The sequence below is a fragment of the Canis lupus genome, chromosome 1 (genome assembly GCF_011100685.1).
Source record: "Canis lupus familiaris isolate Mischka breed German Shepherd chromosome 1, alternate assembly UU_Cfam_GSD_1.0, whole genome shotgun sequence".
Lineage (NCBI taxonomy): Eukaryota > Metazoa > Chordata > Mammalia > Carnivora > Canidae > Canis > Canis lupus.
This window is the reverse complement of record NC_049222.1, coordinates 63353193-63375425: the sequence shown is the minus strand read 5'-3', so window position 1 is coordinate 63375425 and position 22233 is coordinate 63353193.

Sequence of the window (22233 nt, the reverse complement as noted above, 5' to 3'; positions counted from 1 at the left end):
AAAAAATGTGAATGGAAGGGATGTCACTTGCAGGACTAGACCACGAAAACCTGCCATTGACCCTCCCTTCTCCATGTTATTTGTATTCTCTGGCTTGATGCAGATGATCACAGCCACCTTGAAATCCACATGTTGAAGATTTCAGAGCCACAAGATCAGGGCATGGGTCCCTAAACAACTAACTGTTTGAAGGAAAGCTGTCTTGAAATCAGAATGCCCACAGTGAATTTTCTGAGTGAGAAACACATTTCTATTTGGTCAACTTACTAAATTTTTGACTTTTTTTGTCTATATGGTGCCTAGTTTACTTTAAATATTAGCATATAGCCCTTAAAGGAAGATCCTAGAACCAGGCTGCTAGAACTCAGCTCTTGACTATTATACATGCTGTCTCTATTCTTGAGTAAATATCTTAGCCTTTTTGTGCTTTAGTTCTCTTATCATTAAAGTGGAAATAATGACAGGTATCTACTTCATAGCATTGCTGTGAGGATTATATCGTTTATTACACAGAAAGCACTTAGAATTGTGTCCGGAACATAGGAAGTCCTATTAAGTGTTATTATTTTACAAGACTGAGTTTCAACAATATTCTTTTTTCATATATATTTCTTCAAAGTAATCTTTTTATTTATTTATTTTTTCTGACTGGCCTTAATTTTTCAACAATGCTACATTGGACCTTATTTGAGGGTCACTTGTATCCATGTTTTAAGGCTTTGGAACTACACATATGACTGCCAGATTCCACTACTCTTTCATAATTGTCATTGTTTCTCCATTTTATTTTATTTATTTATTTATTTTTGTTTCTCTATTTTAAAAACAACTTTGTTGTGATATAATTTATATACTGCGCAATTCAACTATTTAAAGCGTACAATTCACTGGTCCTTTCTATATCCACAGGGCTATCTGTTGATCCCCAATATTAGTTTCTTTTTTCTATATTTCTAAGGGGTACCACACCTATCACATTTTAGGAGTCTGTTACAACTATGACTCGCCAAATCCAAATTTTCAAATGCATCCCCTGGGTTCCCTGCTAGGACTTCTATGACTTTTTGAGCTCTGAAAGATGGTTCTGGCAGCCAGTTGTAAGCTATTCACCCTCATGGGACCTCTGTTTTATAAAGTGAACTGGGTCAGGGTTCTTTGTTTTTTCTTTTTGCTTGTCATTTATAATTTGTTAAGTGCTTTATTTTTATCCACCCCCCCCCAGCTTCATTGAGATATTATTGATATATAACATATATAAGTGTGAGATGTACAATGTGATGATATGACACATACATACATTGCAAAAATGATTATCACAATTAGGCCAGTTAACACCTCCATCTTCTTGCATAATTACCATTCTTTTGGTGTGTGGTCATAAACATTTAAAATCTACTCTCTTGACAACTTTCAAGTATATGATTTAGTATCATTAATTAGAGTCACAATGCTGTACATTGGATTCCTGGGACTTCTTCTCATAGCTGGGAATTTTTACTGTTTGGCTAACATCTCCCGTTTCCTCCAACCCCCAGGCTCTGAGAAGCACCATTCTATTCTCTATGAGCTTGATTGTTTTAGATTCCACGTGTAAGGGGGAACATACATTATTCGTATTTCTGGCTGACTTATTTCACCTAACAAAATGCCCTCAGAGTCATTGCATGTTGTCGCAAAAGACAGGATTTCATTCTTTTTTGTGGCTAAATGACATTCCACTGTATGTATATACATTATCTTTATCCAATCAACCCTGGTAGACACCTAAGTCGTTTCCATGTCTTGGCTTTTGTGAATGATGCTGCAATAATCACAGGGTACAGATATCTTTGCAAGATAGTCCTTTCATTTCCTTTGGATACATACCCAGAAGTGGGATTGCTGATCATATGGTAGTTCTATTTTTAAATTTTGAGGAAATTTCATACTATTTTCCATAGTGTTTATACCAATTTACATTCAAGATAAGACTCTATCAGCTCAAAGTGTCTGCCGTGATGTACTAATTTTTTCCCTTTGAAGAAAGACTCCAATTTCTTAAGGAAGTTTGTGTTAGTCAAGGATAGATTAATATCCAACTTCTAGCTTGAAATTTGCCAATTGATTTATTCATTCCAGTAAGTCATACAATAAACTTCCTTATTTCTCTGAACCACTTAATATAAAGTAGTTCAGTCCCTGCCAAGGCCGTAATTTTACTTTCATAGTAGTTTCAACAACTTTTCTGACAACTAGGTAGCAGTCCAAGGATTATGCATGCAATAAAAGAGAAAGTAAACTCTTGATATAGCACCTGGGTTGTGATTTAAATTCCTAATTCTAGTTGTTAGTTCAAAAATTCTAGATGAATAAGCCAAAAGTCCAAAGGGTCTTCCTTGCATGGACTGACACAGCCTTGACTTAGGGCAGATGGCTTTTCCCTGAATTCAGCCCTTGCTGACCCCTGGGCCAACTGCATTTTGCAAGGTACCCTTTGCACAAGGATATGTCAGGGTTTACTTAAACCCTCCACGTTCATTTTACCTCCTTAGCTTCCCAGTGTCTCCATCCCTGAATTCAAATAGACTAATCTGTCTCTAGATTAACCTTGCCAGAAACTCTTTCTCAAGCACATTGTGAACTTTATGGTTTCATGAAATATTTGCAAGAAGTGCTAGGAGTGCTAGAACATCTTAAAAAGTGTGTCGATTCCTTCTTCTAGTTAACTCTGAATTTCCTGGAATGTCTCCTCTTCATGGTTTAGATAGTCCCATAGCCATCTAAAAGCCCCACTCCTGATATGGAACCCTCCTTGCCTTACATACTATTAGAATCAAATTTGTGCACTACACTCGATTTCCCCTAAAGACAAACTTGCAACCAGACAGATTTTTCAAATGTCTACTCTCCACCCATTTCCAGGAAATTCTAGTGGATAAACTTCTCAATCTCCTTATAAAATAAATAACCATCGTAGAAAGGACAGAAAGTTTTCAAATATTTTGAATAAACCTTATGTATTGTAGATATCCAATAACAGAGAAACAATGAACTAGAGACCCACAATGTGGAGTGATTTAAAAATTTAGTAAGACTTTTGATTTATGTCAAAATACATTGTATGTCAAAAGACCAGTTTCTGGATTGTGTTACTTTTATCATGATGAAAAATACCATTAAATATGTCATTGAAAATTAAGTAATGAAATGATTTGACATATGAAAGAAAATCTTAAAACAGTAGTTTTTCTTCCAGCTGTCACAACTCATTTAGATACCAATTGTCTGCAATTGCAAGTCTCTGAATCAAAATGTCAGCAAATGGCTGCCTGTGGTGGAGAAAATGTCTCTAAGGTGAATATGAATATTAATTGCCAGAGTTGTATCAAGAAAGAGATCTATGATTGGTTTTTTTTTTTTTTTATTAGATGAAAAATATGTACAGACATTGGAGAATTGGGCAGAAATAAAGACCCAAATCTAAAGCATCCTCAAGAATATTTTAGGTGTGATACTATTCCGAAAACATTTTTCTCTTGCCCACATATTGCATCACATATGCTCCATCAATTTTTTTCAGCACACTTCTAGAGACACTGCCAATATATCTGGAAGAAGAAGGAAAAGATAGGAGAGGAATACCTACTTTTTCAGATTGCCCTGCCTGTCAGTATGTCATAGTCTTCTTATCTTGCATGCAAGCTATTATGTGTTTAAAAATGTCATTTTTTAGACATAGTTTTATAGAAGAAAATAATTGAAGTGTTTGAGAATGGTCCTGACAAATCTTAACAATGTCTCTCGTAACTACCATGGGCTACAGAGACTCACAAAGGATAAACCTTTGAGACAGAGGTGATTGAATTTCTTGTAATAAAAAAATACAACAGAACAACATGTTAAATAAATATATGGAGATTCTTACATATATATATATGCAAAAATAAACATTATAAACTTTTTAAAAATAAGGGAAGCATGATATTGTAGAAACAGAAGCTAGTTTCAGAAGTTTTTAGTTTATGATATAAAATAAAATAGTTTATTTTATATAGACAAAATAGTTTGCTCTTATTTTCAAGTATAGAAAAGCATTTTTAAAAAAGATTTTATTTATTTATTCATGAGAGACAGAGAGAGAGAGGCAGAGACACAGGCAGAGGGAGGAGCAGGCTCCATGCTGGGAGCCTAATGTAGGACTCCATCCCAGGTGTCCAGGATCATGCCCTGGACTGAAGGTGGCGCTAAACCGCTGAGCCACCAGGGCTGCCCTAGAAAAGCATTTTTGAGACAGATTTGTTATTATAAAATTAAAACACAAGCTACAGTAATGCTGTATTTTCCTTGTATTTTAAATTTATGATCACAAGATTACAACTCCCAGAGCTGGCTGTTGAGAGGTTTACTTCACATTGGAATATTCCCTTTTCAGAAGCAAATATTTCTCATATCCATGAGAAATATATTTTTAAGAACTAACATTTCTTTCTCCAGTTGTTTTCTGATTAACACTGGAAAGCAGTATAATTTGCTAATAGTTCAAGATAAAAAACAAACAAAAACAAATCCTGTCTTCATAGAGAGCTCTGTCGTGCTATCTTTTCCTCCCTTTTTCTGTGTAGCACCCATGGGGTTTATACCAGACCTACTCTTCAAAACATGTGATCCTGAGAGAATTTTTGCCAGATTGTTCTTCCTTAATACAAAGGGTAATTGGAGATTTTCATCTATTGACAGGCCTTTTGGGATACTGTTATAGTAGACTGAAAGCCCCCACAGATCCCAGATCCCAGTCCGCAATCTTATATATTAACATGTTGCTTCTGTAGATGTGGTTAAATGAAGAATTCTTATATATTAACATATTGTTTCTGTAGATGTGGTAAAATGAAGAATTTTGAGATGAGATTATCATGGATTGTCTGGGTGGGCCTTAAATGCAACCACATCTATCAAAAAAGTGAGGCAGAGAAAGAGTTAATACCCACACAGAGAAGGCAATTTGAAGTTGGAGGCAGAGAAAGCAGTGATGCAACCAGAGGCCAAAGAGTATGGGCTTCTCCCAGGAGCTGGAAGAGGCAGGGAGCAGATTCTCGCAGAGAGCCTCCAGACACACCCAGCCCTGCCAACAATCCTTTTTGGTCTTGTGAAACTGATTTTGGCTTTTGTCCTCCAGAATGATAAGAGAATAAGTTTCTGCTGTTTTAGACCACCCAGTTTGTGGTAACTTGTTACTACAGCTCAGGTAACTAGTCATTCATCAAATTTGGTACAACAAATATGTAATTACGTCATATTTTTACTAATCAAATTTCTACTGCCTTTAAAGAAAAAGTATTAGAGAAAAACTGTGACACTGAATTAAAAACACTAGGATAAAATTTCATTTAGCTTTTATCAGTCCTAACCTCAAGTAACCTAAGAAGTTTGGACAAAAATATTTGCTTTTGCTCAGACCACGTTTTGATATATTGAAGAAGACTTGGTAGATATGGACTATTGGACTGAGAAAAGAAATACAAAAATTTAGTAGCACACCAGAATATTTACTGCAATCATAAATACAGAAATTTTTAAATACAGCACTAGTAAATAGAATTAATTGGTTTATAACAAAAATAATTACACATGAACAAAATCTTTTCCTTGGAATTCACAAATGATTTAATTCCAAATGAGGAAAAAAATTAAGCAATCAACAACAATTAAAAAAACATAAATAGATAACTCAGGAGCAAAGGAAACAGTTAAAAAATGAAAGGAATAATCACTATAATTACTCTTCAAGAAAATATAAATCAAAACAACATCCCAGTTCTTTGAGCAAGTTAGCTATGATTTTTGCTTTTAATTGCAAAAACTCAGTGACAGAAAGTATATCATGGGATAGACCCTCCCAAACTCTACTTACGGGAATATCATTTAGAACAACATATTTAGAAAGTTATTTGGCAATAATTCTTATGAGTAATAAAATATTTATACCCTTTGACCTAATAATTCTACTTCTGAGAATCTTTCCTAAGAGAATAATTTAAAATGCAGATGCTTTTTTGCTCAAAGATATTCATCACAGCATTATTTGAATATTAGAACTTTGGAAATAACTTTATGTGTTCCAAAACAGGAAAATAGGTATGATATGTTTCATTGTTGATTGATTGATTGTTGAGTGTGATATATCAATTAAAATTTGCATTTGTTAGAACAGAAAGAATAACTATAGCAAAGATACAGATGTTAGCAAAAGAGGACTCAATATAATAATATCAGAAAAGGAATATAAATGTATTTAGGGCTTAGCAATGAACGTAAATCACTAACTATACATGGCAGGTTAATTAAAGGCCCCCAAATATGTCCACAATCTAATCCCTAGCATCTATGAAATGTACCTTTATGGCAAAAGGGACTTTGCAGATGTAATTAAATTAAGGATCTTGACATGGAGAGGTTATGTTGGATTATGCAGGTGTACCTATCTAATCACAAAGTCTCTCTAACAGGGATGAGAAAGGAGTTAGAGGCCGAAAGGATGAATGATGATAGAAACAGTGACTAGAATGATGTGCTTTGAAGATGGAGGAAGGGCCACTCATAAATCAAGGAATACAGACAACTAGAAGCTAAAAAAAGGCAAGAAAACAGATTCTCCTCTCACACCTTCTAGAAAGAACCAACCTTCCTGACATCTTGACCTCAGTCCGATAGAACTGATTTTGGGCTTCTGCCTCCCGGAAATATAAGATAATGATTTTTTGTTGTTTAAATGCACCAAGCTTGTAGTAATCTGCTATAGCAACAATGCAAAACTAATATAACATATATATGAGCATGTCAGTACAGTCTTTAATATGAAGAGTTCTACTTATTAATTTTTTTTTTGTTTTTGAGTGTAGTTGACAAACATTAGTTTTAGCTGTACAAATTAGTGATTCAACCTCTTTATATGTTGTTTGGTGTTTGCCACAAGTGTAGCTACCATCTGTCATCACACAACACTATTACAGTATCTTGGGCTATATCCCCTATGCTGTGCCTTTTATTCCTGTGATTTATTCATTCCATAACTGGAAGTTTATTATCTCTCACTCACATTCACTCATTTTGCCCATCCCCACCCCACCCTTCTGACAACCATTGGTTTGTTGTCTGTATTCATAGGTCTAATTCTTTTTGTTGCTTGTTTATTCTTCTGTTTTGTTTTGTAGACTCTACGCATGAGTGGAATTGTATCACACAAGAATGCCATAGGATCATTAAGTGTATGTAAAATTACCTGTGCAAGATTTCACTGGAGAGGATAATCAGTGTTCCAGTTAGAAGATATGTAAGATAATGGCTCGGAAAGTCAGGAAGCTGGTAGAAAAGGTGACAGATAGTGTGTGCAGAAATCCCTGGGGAATCTGAAGATGTGAGCAAGCTAAGTCATGTAGCATCAAGTGTCCGTTTTAGGCATTGAATAAAAAGCTGCTTAAAGTATATAAATGTTTTCAATATTTTCATGACCTCATAGTGGCTATGGCAGCCTAAAAAGCCTGGAAGGTAAACACTTCATAAATTGGATTATTTACAAGTCCATGAAAAATAAGATTATGAAGTGATAATCATCATTATATAAAATCAATCATTATTTTATTGACATCAAGTGAAAAAGTAAGACAAAATCTATGTACAAATGATCTCAACTAAATTATAAAATGTATAGGTAAAAGACTAAATGCAAAATGTAACAGTAGTTCTCCCTGAGGTATGAGATTTATCAGTGATCTGCTTTCCTACTTAATTATACGTTAATTTTTTCCCCAAATTATCTAAAATTTATATGTATTTTATAGTCAGAAATTATGAATCCATAAAGCATTTAATTAATAATGTAGTTATATTTGTGCCCAGATTTCTACAAATATACTTGCATTACAGTTAATATCTATATTGAGAAAGAAGATTATTGTAGAATTTACTTTATTAAACAACTTCCATGAAATCAACTTTATAGCCACAAACAATGGATATTCTAGTAGTTCTTGTCTAAAGAAAGTTGGGGCCTCAGTCATCTGAAAAAAAAGTATATAGCAAAGTTTTAATTAAAGTGTAGTAAACTACTATGTGTCAGATGCCAGTATCTTCCTATTTCATATGGCAATTTGTCTAATCCTCAGGACAATCCTATGGCATAAGCTTCATTTAGAAGATGAGAAAACTGGGGGTGCCTGGGTGGCTCAGTGGTTGAGCATCTGCCTTTGGCTCAGGTCATGACCATGCGGATTGAGTTCTGCATCAGGCTCCCCACAGGGAGCCTGCTTCCCTCTACCTCCTTCTCTGTCTCTTTGTGTCTCTCACCAATAAATAAATAAAATCTTTTAAAAAAGAAGATAGAAAATTGAGAGTGAGAAAGGAAGCTAATTTATTAAAAGTGTATATAGCTAATTATTGGTAGAGTCAGGATGTAAAACTTAGCATTGCATACTTTAAATGTCCTTATTTCTTATCTACAAAATCTTTACAGTTACAATTTTATTTTTTAATTTTATTTATTTATTCATGAAAGACACACACAGAGAGTGAGGCAGAGACATAGAGAAAGAAGCAGGCTCCATGCAGGGAGCCTGATATGGGACTTGATATCTGGATTCCAGGACCATGTCCTGGGCCCAAGGCAGGCTCTCAACTGCTGAGCCACCCAGGCATCCCTTTGCAGGTACAATTTTAGAGTGAAAATTTAGGATAATAAGTTTTGTTTTCTTCAATTATGAAATTGCATGGTATATATTAATTTTTGGTACTCTGTTTCCATATAAAACATGTATTAAGAACAGGTCTTGTTTTTGTGAATAAGAAATTATATAAATATATATATTATATAAATAAAAACACACATATTATACATTTCTTGTATCTTCTTTTTCAAAGTATACTTTTCATAGTATGTCATAAAATATTCTGCATGCATACCTGTGAGTTCCATCTGTTTTGTTGGAAAACTACATTTGCATAGGAATGCGTCCCTTGGTGGAACCTATCCATGCTGTGCAAATCAGTTTCTCAGCCCAAGAATTTGGGAATGAGACTCAGTCTATATTAGAATTTGAAATATAAGAACATGTTAGGCCTTTTGGGGCTATCATATTTAGAAAAACAAATACCATCAATCTTCTGACAGATTAAAAATCAGGAGGTGAAGAGAACCCAAAATCAAGGGCTTTTGGGAAGCAAATGGGATGCAGATTTTCCACTACCACCACCCCCATCCATCCTTCAAGCCAGCCTCAGGTGCTCTAGAGTCTCAAGAAAGTGGCTTGAAATCCTTAGGATAAATATGGCTTTTTCATACTGTGTGGGGTTCTTGTTGCTTGCATCTAAATGATCCCTGATTGAAACAATTATATTTTGAAGAGGAAATGTTTATTTTAAAGAACTATAAAAAGAATTTTAAAATAATTCTCTCTTCCAGCAATCTCAAGAAATTCAACATTTTGTTTTAAATTGCTTTAGCAAAAAAAAAATTAAATAATATGCCTAAAGAGTGTTTGTCCATTGGTTAGTTCTCATTAAGGGAAGTCACAGGCACACATTTTGGTTTTAGTGCATTTTAATATGTATAAAGGAGATAATGAATGATATTCTCACCCAGGCTTTTTTGGGAGGGGGTGGATTTAGAAGTGCTAACACTGATATTACTTTTGAATGTAATGGATGGTTTTATGTCATAAGGGAAATTCAATCTGATATAAAAATAGAATGTTTTTAGACTAAGTTTATTTTAAAAGTAATTCTAATATATTTTTATTGCACTCTGTGTAAACCTCATTATACAGGTATAACATTTAGGAGTTAAAATTAAAAGGATTTATTTGCTTTATAATGCCCTCTAGTTTTTTGGTTTCTTTTTCATATCAGCAAATTACATTCACATAGAAAATTAGGGAAATATTAGGAATGAAATGAAAGCCATATATATCCCTTTCACATAAAGATAAACATTTTTAATTATTTAATGTATTTTCAATCAGCCTTTATTTCTATATGAATCTGTAATCTCTTTAGTAAATATCGGCGGCATAGAAATAGCTTTAATCATGCTTCTTTCACTTAATATACTTATGAATGTTTCTCATATTATTTTTTCCAGACCATGTATATTATTAAAAGTTGTTAAAGACTCAGTTCTACACATACTAGTAGTTTGGAACAGTTATCTGTTGTAAAACTAGCAATTAATGCTGCAATAAACATCATTGTATATGAAAAACCATCAATATAAAATACTTTGCTTTTAATGGCTTCCACAATTTGGGTTTTTTTGGTAAGATTTGTTTTATTGAAAATTGGAAGGTATATATCAGAATCCTTTATCTTATCTAATCCTAGGAATAATTTATGTCTATTTCAGATCACTGTTATGTTTAATATTTTCTTGAAAATCATGCCATACTGAACATTTGCAGAATTTGGCAGGAGTTTCTACTTACTTTAATAATTTCAAATATGTTTATTCCCTTCACAATAAGTGTCAAATGCTGTCATATGCTACAGTTTTGAGGTTGGCTTCAAGATCCTACTGAATAGACACTCTAATATTAATTTGTGAAGTAAAAGATAAGATTAACCATGCACTACAATTAAAGTGAATCTTTTGTCAAAATGAGATTGCTTAAAGGATAAGTTAAAACATATGGCAAATCACAATACATCTAATCCAGCCAGTTATATTTTATACATGAAACACTGAGACTGTATATGAAAACAAACAATTACACATGGAAAATTAAATTGATATTAAGTTCTCAGTGTGTAAATATGCCTTACTCCCTCCTTTTTGTTTCTTGGAAAAGATGATTCAATTAAATAAATTTTACTGTGTAGTTATAAACTGAATATCCTGAATTTAATTGTCACGTAGGTTAGTTTTAACAGGGTTATTAGCTGTCAAAAGGAAAGTTGCTTGAGTAAAATCGGAAAGAACCTGAGAAATGCCTTATATATCTTTATATTTTAAATAATTTAAGAAGTGTTTGATGATAATAGACAATATATAGGATACTTACTGGAATGGATTAATTAACCAATATTAAGGCTGAGTACTATGATCAGGAAAGTATTTGACGGCTTTGTTTGTTGAAAGTAATATGGTATTCCCAAATACTACTGATGAGGAACCAGGGCTAACTGAGGACAAAATATAGCTGATATCCTGCAAAGGGCCCCAACCCAGGGTGGGATGTGTGTAACATTCTTCAGAAAGCTTCCAGTTGTTCTAATGTTAATGCCTTGCTAGAGGGAAAAGCAATTTTTACCTTGACAATGGCAAGGTCTCCAGTATCTTGTAGGTCCTCCTTAGCATATGAAAGTCCTTTTGAAATATCCCTTTTACTTACTTCCCCCAACTCCTGGGTATCATCAGCCACCCCTCACAGGCGGGGGTTGGGGGGGAGTGCTCTTCCTGCCCAAGGGTCCTGTCCGAATTTTAATAAAACAACCATTTCGCACCAAAGACATCTCAAGAATTCTTTCTTGGTGGGATACATTTACTTGTTAACCTGGAACTCAAATGGAAGTGAATACTCTACCAAAAGACTTTAAAATGATTTACTGTGTTATCAGGCATGCTAAATTATTGACCATCAGTTGCTCAGGCTAGAAAGACAGAGCTGTAGCATCACAGATTCTTTCCTAGTAAGAAATAAAGCAAGCATCTGGCCATCCATGGGAGACTGAAAAAAGCAAAGCTTTCTGTGCACTTCAATTCATAAAGCTTCACCATTTAAAATAAATTGTGGGTGAAAGACTATAAGCTTAGCAACTGGGCTCAGGAAATAATGATATCCAGTTACAAAACAGAAGGGGCCCAACATTGTGCTACACTGAATATAACCACTAAGGCAAAGAAAAGAGAATAGATCTCAAATTGAACCATAGCAGAGAACTCTGATCCTCTCTACTTAAGAACTATCATCCAGTTATCAGTGAAGAATAGACATTTATATCAGAATGCCATTAAAGAATATGTATACTGATTTATAGATGCATAGCTTTGTAAAATATTCATATTCAGAATTGTATGTGTATAAATATATTCATACATATTGGTAAAATATTCATATTGAGAATTGTATGTGTATATTACACATACGCATACGGCGCCATAATTTGCTTTGTTTAAAAAAAAGGCAAAGTGTATAAAGCCAGAGTTTTGATTCTCTCACTTTCAAGACATTACTTTGTCATTCTCATGAAAACTACAAGTTAAGGAAATATCCCATGCCTTATTGTATCTGAGAGTTGTTGAACTACTTGAGACAAACCTTGATGAGATAATCAAGATTCTGATGACCAGACTGAGTAAAACTTGATAAGCTGCACTCTGTGAGGAGTGCTGGGTTGTGGCCATTGACTCCTTAATGATAGCTCTGAGTTCTGTGAGAATGGTGAATTTTCATTGATTTGGGTCATGCGGCTGCCACCTCCCTTCTCTCAGGAGCAGCACCCCCACTTCATTTGGGGGACTTTTCTCTGTTTCACTGCATGCCTTCTGTGCCCTGTTGTCTTTGAGCTCAGTGAGCAGCTGACCAACACCTGGACAGCTGGCACCTCTGTTCCAGGGCTTCAACTCTTGACTAGAGAGACAGGAGCATATTCACAAAGGATTGGAGCACCTTCTTTCTAACAAAGCAGTTCAGGATCTGACTTTCGATAGAACCAGAAAAAATGTTAAGGATTTACTGTCAGAATTAATAGACTTTTTGTCACTATAAAGCTAAGCAGGTACTCAGTATGTGACCATTAATTAGAAAGCCTTCAGGAAAACCAACTGTTTATAGAAGGAAATGGTAACAACACAGAGAAAATGGAGAAATAATTAACAATCCCAAGTTTCAGGGCATTTAAGAATGTTAAATGTTACCTGCCAATTGACATTTTAGTTCAAGAACACTGGAAAAACCATTATGCAAACAGATGTTCTGAGCTGGTAACTTTGTAAAACGGTATTAGGTAAGAAGACGAAGTTTTTCTCAAGCTCACATTACTTGTTAACATTAAGGGATAAATTCAGACAATTTCAGTACTACTCTTATAATAAGTTTCAAGGAGTCCCTTCTCTTATAAAAAGAATTTCCCCCATGTATCTTTCACGTTAATTTGTGGTACCTTTAACATTTTGGGGGGAAAAATGTTTTCTGCCTAGGCCATGATCAGAAATTGTTATGTCCAATTCTCCACAAAAGGGGACCTAAAAGTACTTGCGAAGTACTACTGTTTGATTTTTTGGTGGATAACAGGGGTGTGTGGAGGCAGGGGGATTCCTCTGTCTAGACAGCAGGAGGTTTACTCGCACTGCCTCTGTGTTATGATCCAGAAACCCAAAAGTGTTTCACCTCTTCAATATCAAATTCAAAATCATTCTTGAAGACTTTGTAGCCTTGTAACCTGCCAACTCACTCATTTGGTTAATTTCAGCAATAGTGTGTCAACCTCATCATGACTTTCAGTACCCGAATTTTTCTATATCATCATTCATTCAGTTATAAAGGCCAACTCTGCCCTATACCACGTTCCAGGCACTGAGTGCTAAATGCTGAACAAAAACATGCAGACTATTTCCTCAAGCACCTATTTTAGAGAGGGAAGCAAATAAAAAATAAATATGTATTATAATTTTGGTAGAAATGAGTGATATCAGAAAAATGTAGTGGAATAATGGCATATAGAAGGAGATGGGATATGCATGGTTCTTTTAAATAGAGTGTAGCAATTAGTTCTTGCCACAAAATTGCTGCAAAACAAAATCATTTCAGAAATTCAGTGGCTCACAACCCAAGTGTCTGTTCATTGGCTGGAGTCCAGTGGTCTAGATTGGGCTCGGCTAGACTTGGTTCATGCTCCATGTTGGATCCAGCTCTTCTCTGTTTTTTTTTGTTTTTTTTTTTTTGTTTTTTTTTTTTTTTCAATCTCCTTAAATCAGCAGCTACCCATGCATGCAGTTGTCATGGCAAAAGGTAGAAATCCAAGAGAAGGACTGATTGGGCAATCACATTTGGAGCCTTTGTTTTTGAAAAGTCTGCTACTATCCTCTTGGCCCTAGTAAGCTGCATGGCCAGACCCAAAATCAAGGGGCAGATAAATATACTCTGTTCAGCCTAAGGATCATGCAAGGTTGTGACTATATAAAATCAATACAGCAAAGTGAAAAGCTGAGACCAATTATTCCACCCACCACTTTGAGTGAAAGGGGGAAATTTCTTTGAAATTCCATTCCAGGCCTGAGTTAGGTGAATGAACAAGTAATGTCAATAACTAAGAGTAGACCATGCTAGGCAGTAGGAACAGCAAGTATAAAGCCTTAGAAGTAAGGACAAGTTAAAAAGACAGCAATTGAGTGTGGTGGAAGTGGAGCAAGTGATTGGAAGTGTAGTAGGAGATAAAGTTAATAAGTATTCAATGTTAAAATCATTGCAAACCTTGAAGTCCATGGGAATAAATTTGAGTTTTATTCTAAATTCTTTGGGAATGGGGATCCCTGGGTGGCTCAGCTGTTTAGCGCCTGCCTTTGGCCCAGGGCGCGATCCTAGAGTCCCAGGATCAAGTCCCACATCAGGCTCCCGGCATGAAGCCTGCTTCTCCCTCCTCCTGTGTCTCTGCCTCTCCTTCTCTCTCTCTCTCTCTCTTTCTCTCTCTGTCTATAATAAATAAATAAATCTTTAAAAAATAAAAATAAAAAAATAAATTCATTGGAAAGCCTTTGGAAAGTTCTGAGCAGGAAGAGTTGTGATCAAATTTCTGTAACTAAAATATCACATACGGCTAGGTAGAAATTGACTGTTAGGGGACAAATATAAAAAGAAAACAATTAATGAAGGGATTTTTGTAGAAATATGTGGGAGTACCGGAAATGACTCATATTAGAGTGTTGATGGGAAAAGGGATAAGAAGTAGAATTCTTGATATATATTGACGAAAAGACCAATATTATATGATGATGGTTTGGATATGAGATATGAGAGAAAAAAGAAAACTCAGAGATGACTGCTAAGTATTTCCTTTGAGCAACTTGGTAATTGCTCTGCCATTTATTAAATGGGAAAAATTGAAGGAGGAATAGGGTTGATTGAAGGATTGAGAATTTGTTTTACAAAGCTCATGTTTAAGATGCTTCTTGGACATAAATTTTAAGTGTCAGAAGAGTGAGAACAGAAGAAATTGGTGCAAAAGATACAAATCTGGGAACTTTCAGAAAATAGCTGGTATATAAAACCTTAAGACTTGGTGAGATCACTTAGGGAATAAAAAAGGAGAAGTTCAATGATTCAGCTCTGGGTGCTTTCAAAATTATCCTTCAAGAAGAGGTGAATAGAACAGGAAGGGCATATGCTAAAGGAGTGTCTGGGAAGGTAGAAGCAAATGCAAAGATGTGTGGTGTTCTGGAACCCAAGGGGAAAAAAAGGAATTTCAGGGAAGAGAAAATGATGAACACGTGTCAAATACTGCTGAGGGAGGGATCCAGGAAGAGGAGGACTGAGAATTATTCATTGATACTTAGCAAGATGGAAATCATGAGTCCTTGTCACAGGAGAAATTTCTATGGAGTGGTGGGGATGAAACCTTACTCGCATGTTATTAAAAAGAGAGTGCGAAGTAAGATAAATCAGAATTTTCAGTTCCCTGGAACTCTGCCAGCCTGTTAACTCCCTGCTACTTTACTTCAACATTTACTTTATTCCTTACTTAATTTCCTGTCCGTTCTAGATCATATGATCAGGATTTTCAATCACTTGTAATTGCCTTGCTATCTTGCTAGTTCACTTGAATACCCACCCAAACCCCAAATCTTGACCAATATAACGACCTGCTTTTTATTTTTATATTCAGACGGTTGAGCCCTGCCGAAGGAAATCACAAACTCACATAGACCGATGCCTTGAAAAATTCATATCATCAATACCATCTGTCATTCTCCCTATGTTCTCCTAGTTATTTGTCTCTCTTCTATTCCACACATCTATAATTTACTTGGTCTACACATATTCTTTCCTTTTATAATCCTCTCATGAGAAAGTGTCCCTTCTTATAGTTTATCTATCCCAGTCTTATCTAGCCTTCCATCTCTGCAGTCACCTTGCTCCACCATTGCTTTGGTATCTTTAAAACCACCCTCCTCACTGGCTGTTTTCCATCAGCATTTAAATATTCCCAATTACTTTCCATCTTAAACACAATGTTTTCCCATTTCTTTTTCTGCTCCCCTGTTTCACTCACCTTGCAACAATGGCCAAATTTCTTAAGAGGATTGTCTCTCCTCCTTATGGCCATATTTCCCCCTCCCTCACATTTTCCTATCCTATTCCTATAGTCTAGAACTCACTTTCATCTCCCCACTCCTTTCAAACTTTCTTGTGGTCATAATAATAAGTAATTTTACTTAAATATTGGGGCACCTTGGAAATGTAATCTCATTTGATTTCGCCCCTTGCACTTGACACTGTTGAATGCTCTTTCTCAAATGCTCTTCTTAGTGGGTTTTTGTGATGTTACATTCTGTGTTTTCTTCTTTTGTTTCTGGCTGCTCCAAGTAAACATCATAGCTGGCTCTCCTCCCTTTTTTAACATCTTACATATTGGTAACACACAGTTAACTCACATTTTATTCTCTTCTCCCTCTGTGTTCTATTATTGTATGACCTCATTCCCTCCCAAGACTTTAATTATCATCTATTTTCTGAGAACTCACAAATGTATCTTCCCAGATGTGTGTATCCAACAGTCTCCTGGAAATCTCCAGGAGTTATCCACTCTCTTGTCCTCTGAAACCTGCCTCTCCTCTATGATCTCCTATGTCAGTAATTAGAGCCACCATGCATCTAAATGCCTCCCAAAGAAAACTGGATGAAATTACTCCCCATGTTCACTCTCTTACCTAATCAACCAAGTCCTATTGATTGTATAAAACCAGTAAATCTCCTGATTCATTTGATTCCATCCATTCCCTGTGGATCCAGCCAGTGCAAGAAAGCTATCATCTCTCTTCCGGGTTTCTTCTACATCTCTCTAACCGCCGTTCCCTGCTGTCAGTCTCAGCCCTTCTGCTTATCTATCATGCAAATATAATGCTATTACTCACTGTTTCACACTTTTCAATATCTTTGACTTTATTTTTCTTGTTAGATTTCACACCTCTTTGGGCCTGCCACATCCTATGTGATTTTTTTGGAGCGCTCTTCCCCATTCATCTCTTACTCTTCCAGCATCTAGCTATAGCCTACTCATCTTTAAGGTTTCAGCTAAGATGTCATTACTTTCTGTGTTTTTCTCATCTCTTAAATTTTGACTTAGTCCCTTTATAGCACTTATCATATTGAACTACATAACTCATATATGACTAGTTTCTTTAGTATGTATACATAAAGTTATACTGACATTAACACACATTTCTTGTTTTTGCCCAACACTTGTACCCCTAGAAACTCTCCTGACCATCCTCCTGTCAATATTTCAGAAAATTCTTGAAATGAGCCAGTGCATCAATCAGCAGATATTTGTTTAAAGGCCCACTGTGGGGCCAGGCAATACTTGAGGCTCCAGGAATGGAGAAGTGAAGATGGAATGCCCACAGGATTGTGAGATAGTCATTAAACATACAAATATATACAGAATTTCAGGTACAGGTATATTCTAAAAACAGTCAAACAAGAAAATCTGGCAGACTAACTGGGGTCCAGGGAGGGAAGGGAAGAGGGTGTCATTTTACTTCAGAGAACTGTGAATTCATGACTGAACAGTGAAGAGAAGGCATCCATACAATGATTTGGAGAAAGAGAATTCCGAGCCAAAAGACCATACTAGTATCTTGGCATGAAAATAAGTTTGGCATATTTGAAGGCAGAAATGAGCTCTTGTAACAGCGGCATTAGTCAGAAGGATGAAAATGAGCAGTTCAGAGAGTTATTCAGGGCCATGTAATGCAGGGCCTCCTAGGCATGGAAGGAGTTTGGATTTTATTCTGGTTGCAGCGGGAAGTCATTAAGGGGTTTGAACTGGACAGTGTTCTAATTTGATCATTAGTTCAGGAGTTTTTGTGAGGTGACAGGACTCACATGTCCTCATAAACTAACCTCTTCCATGTAATCAATGCATAGATACGGCTCTCTGTCTTTTAGAGCCTTCAAAATGAAATGGCTAAAAGACAAAACTTGCAAATTTTTGATTGCTTCTCAAACACTGACTCTGCTGGGTCATTATGTTAATAGACTCTCTGCCTTCTGGAAGTGAACGAGGAGTAATGGCGCAGAGAACCTCACTCTATATCATCAGCGTTAATCTGGTGCTTCCTCACATGCCATAATGTCTGTGAAGCTGGGACTGTGACTTGTTTACCATTGTGTCCCCAGACCTAGTAGGATACCTGGGCAAGACTCAATTACTGTTTACTGAAGGAAGGAGAATCTATGGAGGAAGAAAGGAGATTTTTAACTTCTCTCCATGATGGTTGTTCTTCATGGAGGCTACGTGTACACCCCAATGGCCATCACCCATTTCCCTGAAGGAGTGGTCCACAGCTCACTGCAATCTTCTGACATTCAGGACAAATTACCAGGTCTCCTTGGAAAATTTGAGCCTTCATTCCTTGAACCACAATGAGGTGAGGACTCCCAGTTGCTTGCATTTGCTTAGATCCCAAAGCGGGGAGGGGCGGGGGACCGAAACTAATTAAAGTGAACTTGAAGATTGGATCGAAAAGGCATATGTTTTTTTCATTTGCATTTGGAAGTGCGAATGACAGGATCTAGAGTTCTAGGGTAGGATAGTGATTGACAGTAATGAGTAACAATTCGGAAAAGAGAAACATATTGCTAGAGTCACAAAACCTGTAATGCCCCAAACATTTTCCATCTTTGAAAAATTGGCCCTTTTTGCATTATCTTTTTTTTTTGTCAGATGAGTTGTAGCTGCCATTCTTAGCTCAGTTTCTTTTGCATTTGGGCTCATGAAAAAACAAACCTGCAAAGCACAAAAGCTCTACATTTATATGTTCAGATGAAAGGCTGAAATCCTGAACACAGAAAGATATTGACAGCTCTGACAGATCCATCTCTGGCTTTAACAGTCAAAGATGGTTGCATAGAAACACTAACAGTCAAAAATAACTCCTTTTGTTACAAAAAATAATGAGGAGGAGATGAATTGAAAGGCTTTGGGACCCAACTGAGTATCACAAAGATTATTCTAAAGTTTGGGACCTGACATTTTTTCTATTAATTTTCATTCGAAAATTTTCAAAATGAGCCTCAGAGAAATTTGCTACACAGGTCGCTAATTTAAGTTGAGAATTGAAAATGGTGACTTTTCCACCATGGCTCTTTAAAACGCTTAATTCTAATTTCTTTCCCCACTGAAACTGATACTTGGGGTCTTTTTTTTTTTAAGATTTATTTATTTTAGAGAGAGAGAGAGAGCACACAAGAGAGCACAGTGGGGAGGGAGGGGCAGAGGGAGAGGGAAAGAGAAACTGAAGCAGACTCCATCTGAGCACAGAGCCGGAGGTGGAGCTCAATCCCAGCACTGCAAGATCAGGACCCCAAGATCACGACCTGAGCTGAAACCATGAGTCAGATGCTTAAGTAAGGCACCCAGGCACCCCGATATTTGGAGTCTTACCTTGACTCTCTCACCATCTTCCTAGCTCTGCGCTGGGAATTCCAGCTCTGCTTCTCGGTGCACTTGCTTGGCTCTACTTCCATCATTGTCAGCACAGAGCACTCCTGAGGCGGAATTATCATTTGTCTTCAGTGATAGTTTATGTCATAGTTTCATAAAAACAGAAGAAGATGGCTAAATACTTAAAGGCATTTTGTAAGATTCAGGAAATAGACTCAGAGTTATGGCTCTGTGAAACCATCAAACTGGCTGTTTAGGAAAGATTTTTAAAAGTGGTTGTTTAATGAAATTTTTCATGTTCTAGTGAGATATATTGGCAGCCTATAGCAAGCCTTATTTCTCAAAAAGTTTGACTTGTTTGAAAAAAATGGACATTGTCACCATTTAAGGATTGAAATTCAGTGGAACTCATTTTCCCATATCTATAAATAACTGTTTATTGAAATTTACCCTCTCACAAATTCTATTTCCTTCCTACCTACAAAGCTCTGCTTGAAAAGTGCCCATCTCTCATTAATATTCATTGGAATTATTTTGTTCTCTAATTTTTTTTTTCTGTTTCTTTCTCAATTTTCCAAGCATACTGTTGCACCTTGGGGGAGCTAAGAGTCATTAGTTTTTGAGACTCCTTTGAAATTTCAGCTCCTTTATATGCTTTCACTAAACTGATTCTCTGACTTTTTTTTTTTTTTTGACTCACACTGAGCTTACTGTAACAGAAGACTACAGTCTAATTGATGATGTTTGGTTAATGAGTATTTCAGAAGGTAAATAAAACCTCAGGCCATATAATCCTTATCCAGGCCCTCATCCTTACAGAAACTAATATCACAACTTTCATGATTTTCTAAGCTGCTTTTAACATGTAACACTGTACTGTGGTATAACTTTTGAATTAATCAATATGAAGCTATATTTTTTCGAATATGAAGTTTACTGGACCTAATCCTCACAGGAAGTCTAGAGTAGCATGAATTGTGCAAATAAGAATCTTTTGACTGGGAGAACTCTGGGAGGTTTTTCCTGGCTTCTTGGAATATCTCATACCATGGGTTTCACACTTAATCAAGAGAAGAGAAGCTTCATGAAGATTTTATAAGATCCCAAATTATATTGATTTCCCTAAGATTCTCATTCAATTTTGTCCTCCCTCCAAACACAGTAATCACTTACAAACATATGATGTTGAGGGCATATGCTCCATGGAAGGAATCAGACTAATATCAAGGGATACCAGCAGCTGCCACAACCTGACCTCATTTGTTACTATCATTCTGCTCTGAAGAGCATGGCTTCCAGAGTTAGCACTGGGTTTGGACCTGGGCATTGCCATGGACCAGCTGGATGATGTTGGGAAAATAGCCACTTTCCTGTTTCAAAGATTCCTTATTTGTAAAATAAGGGAACTATAGCACCTACCTCTTGGGCTTCCATGTAGATCAAAACAGTGAATACCCATAAAAGCACTTAAAATAGTGCCTCATCCATATTAATATTATCTTCATATCTGTTATTTGCTATTATCGTTTTGATATGCTGTTCATCATACATTTTTTGCATCAATATTAATTCTTTAAAATATTCTGTTACAATATTATTTACTTTTGATTAGTGAGTTCTTTGGCCCTCCCTTAATTTTTGTATCCCAGGTGAGTGCTTCATTCATTTTATCTTAATCCTGGCCCTGTATAAATTGTTGCTGTTACTAGCTTTCTTGATGCCCCTGGTCAAATTGGAAAATGTCTTCTCTTTCTTGTTTTAACCATTACAATTGTGAAATGTATGGTATATACAGAAAACACATTTAGGAAGATATATATATGTTGGTGGTTTAACACAAAGCAAGTAAATGCTCCTGCCACCACCACTCAGATCAAAAAAATAGAACAGCACCAGCATCTTTTACAGCACCCCCAATAATGATCTTATTCTTCTAAAAGGTTGACTTCTTTCCTAACATTTTTGACAATTGCTCCCTTGATTTATTTGATCATTGTCCATCTGAGCATACATATAATATGTATTCTTATATTATAATTTCCATGTGCCTGACTTTAAAATTTATATAAACAGAACGATGTCCATACATTATGTTTTCTTTTATCATGTCTGGCTTTATTTACTCAACATTAGGCTTGTGAGATTTATCCATGATGTTGCACAGAGTTGTAGTTTGTTAAATTTCCTCCCAGGATAGGAACCCATTGTATAAATATACTAGAATTTATCAGTTCTTCTGTTCATGAGTATTGGATTGGTTTTCAGATTTTTGCTATTAGTAAGAATACTATCAGGATCACTCTTGAACAAATCTCTCTGGACATTTAGGGTAAACGTGCCTGTATTTATATTGGGTATGTCCTTGAGACTAGAATCAGTATGAATGCTGGTTTTACCAAATGTAAAAGTGGTTTTAGTAGTGTTTACCTATTAAAATAACTTGCTATCTCTAATAGTTTATCTAGAGATAATTTTGTATTTTCTATGTGCACAATCACATCAACTGTGATTGTGTTGTTTAGTATGGATTAAAAACTATGATTTATGATGGTTGTATTTCTCCCTTTCAAATCTTTCCACATCTTATTATCTCTTAAAAGCGAT